The sequence below is a fragment of the Budorcas taxicolor genome, chromosome 15 (genome assembly GCF_023091745.1).
Source record: "Budorcas taxicolor isolate Tak-1 chromosome 15, Takin1.1, whole genome shotgun sequence".
In the NCBI taxonomy this organism is placed as follows: Eukaryota; Metazoa; Chordata; class Mammalia; order Artiodactyla; family Bovidae; genus Budorcas; species Budorcas taxicolor.
Window position 1 is genome coordinate 40354969 of NC_068924.1, and position 2835 is coordinate 40357803.

The window sequence follows — 2835 nt, forward strand, 5'->3', positions numbered from 1 at the left end:
ACCGAAGAATTGATGCGCTTGAGCTGTGGTGTTGGAAAAGACTTTTGAGGGTCCTTTGGACTGCAAGGAGATCCAACCAGTCCATTCTGAAGGAGATCAACCCAGGGATTTCTTTGGAAGGAATGATGCTAAAGCTGAAGCTCCAGTACTTTGGACACCTCATGCGAAGAGTTGATTCATTGGAAAAGACTCTGATGCTGGGAGAGATTGGGGGCAGGAGGAGAAGGGGACGACCCAGAATGAGATGGCTGGATGGCATCACGGACTCGATGGACGTGGGTCTGAGTGAACTCCGGGAGATGGTGATGGACAGGGAGGCCTGGCGTACTGCAATTCATGGGGTTGCAGAGTCGGACATGACTGAGTGACTGAACTGAACTGAACTGGAGACATGTAAATATATGGCTGAGCCCCTTCGCTGTCCGCCCGAAACTATCACAACATGCTTTGTTAATAGACTATACTCCAATACAAAATAAAAAGTTAAAAAAAAGAGTTGTGTGTCTTATAGAGGGACATAAGATATAAACAAATAGAAATACCATGTTTTTGAAAGGGAAGACAATTAAAAGGCTAATTCTTCCAAAATTAATATGTGAATTTAATGCATTTTTTAAAATGTAATTAGGATTTCAGTGGCTTTGGAGTGAGGAGGATTCAATAAAATGATATTAAAGTTTATATAGAAAAATAAATGCCCAAAGATGACCCAGAAAAATATGATAAAAGGACTACTGAGAAAGGATTTACAAGATGATAGAACATGCTGCTGCTGCTGCTGCTGCTAAGTCGCTTCAGTCATGTCTGACTTTGTGCGACCCCAACATACTTTAAATTAAATTCTTTATTGGCATAGGAATAGATAGCTAGATCAGTAAGATAGAATAAATACTCTAGAAATAGAACCTGGAATGTATAAGCAGCTTCTGTGTTAGAAAGTTGATAGTTTAGTTCCCTGGGAAAAGGCTTCACTCTATAATGAATGATCTTGGCAAAGCTGGCTATCTATTTGGAAGAAAAATTTGGACCCCCTATCTTATGTATATTTTAAAATAAGGATAGCTGTAAAAACTAAATATAAAAAAATTAAACTATAATATCTTGCAAGATACTCTGGGAGGTTACATTCTTAGATTTTCTGAAAGTTGGATGAAGAAAGATGTTTTAAATCAGAAGCTTAACTGTATTTAACTATATAAAAATTCACACTCTTATATGGCAAAGATTTCATGGGCAAAGTAAATAGATGACAAATTTGGAAAGAATAATTATAATGCATGTGATAGGTAGAAAATCTGTAGTGAAAATACACCAAGAACTCTTTAACAATGGCAGGGCGAAGATGAACTACCCAGTAAAAAATGGCCTAATCATATAAAGAGGCATTTGTGTGGTAGAACAAATTCAGTTGCCAGTAAACATATGAAAAGGCGCTCAGATTCATTAGAAGTTAGAGAAATGCAAATTAAAGTAACAATGAGGTTATTCATTACCTTTACCTGATGGTTAGAGACAGTAGTGCCAGCTACTGGTGGGGAGATACAGAGAAAAAGGTACTTGCACACTTTGCCAAGGGATATATGAATTATATCAGTCGGTTTGTAAAGAGATCTTCTAAAAATAAAACATATATCTTTTCTTCAATCTAGCAATCCCTCTTAAAGACTTTCTCTTATACAAATGAACTCATTTGGAAGGGTTTCTGTAAGACACTGTGCTTTTTTGTTCTCTCTCTTTGTCTTTTTTGGAGGGGTGTGGCTGCAAAATCTTTATTGTTCTCCTTTGGTCCGAGGCTTGGGAGAGGGCTCCAGGGAGGTTAAAAAGCTGCTGAACAGCACAGAGAAGAGCTTCAAGTAGAAGCCCTGACGCCAGAAGGGTTCCTCAGAGGCTGCTGGGCTTTGGAGGCTCCTGTCACGCTTGAGGGGAGCCTTTCGAAAACATACTCACCCAGCTCAGCCTGAGTTGGTCAGATGGTTGCCCATCTTCTTGATGAGTTTCACCTGCTCATCTAGGAAGTGGCTCTCCAGGAAGTCACAGAGGTGGGATCTGCCCAGGCAGAACCGAGGGCATGCAGATCCGAAAGGGCCTGGGAAAGTTAAGGTTCTTATCCCTGAGAACACAGCTTCCATAGCATCCTGGGTTTTTCTGCTCATGGTGCCGATGGCTTCTGCATGTCCTAGAAAATGATGTGGCACCATGCTGGTTTTGCATTTCCAAGAGAGGCTCGGCATCCTTGAGCTTCTCCACCAATTCATGGAAGAAGTGACACACGCTGTCCCGAGCCACATTGTCATCATGGAAATAGAAGCCCAGAGAGAGGTAGGTGTAGAAGGTGGGCAGGTGCGTATTGACCCAGGCAGTTGACAGCAGCCTTCATTTTGGTGGAATAAATCTCAGGAATCTGGGAGCTCATGGTTGACTGGTAATGAGTTAAATTCAAAAAATGATGTTGGCTGGTCCTGGAGGCCAAGGAGAGCTGAGTGGTTGGTTCCCAAGGTTGAGACTGGAAGAAAGTTTGGAGGGGGGCTGGAGGCTGGAGGATGGGGCATTGCTGGGTCTGTTCTAGTAAAATACCGTTGAAGCAAGAGACAGAGCCAGGGACCACCCAGCACACTGTAAACTGTAGGATAACATGAAGTGAGAAAAACAAGATGCCAGAAACGGCAGTCAGTCGGTTTAGTCACTCATTTGTGTCTGACTCTTTGAGACCCCATGTACTGCAGCATGCCAGGCTTCTCTGTCCATCACCAACTCCCCAAGCTTGCTCAAACTCATGTCCATCAAGTTGGTGATGCCATCCAACCATCTCATCCTCTGTCATCTCCTTCTCCTCCT

General features: G+C 42.3%; 1 pseudogene; it reads right to left on the reverse strand.

Moving 5' to 3' along the window:
* Positions 1-1849: 1849 nt before the first annotated feature.
* On the reverse strand, positions 1850-2413 carry LOC128059818 (ferritin light chain-like; annotated as a pseudogene).
* Between the last annotated feature and the right edge of the window lie 422 nt (positions 2414-2835).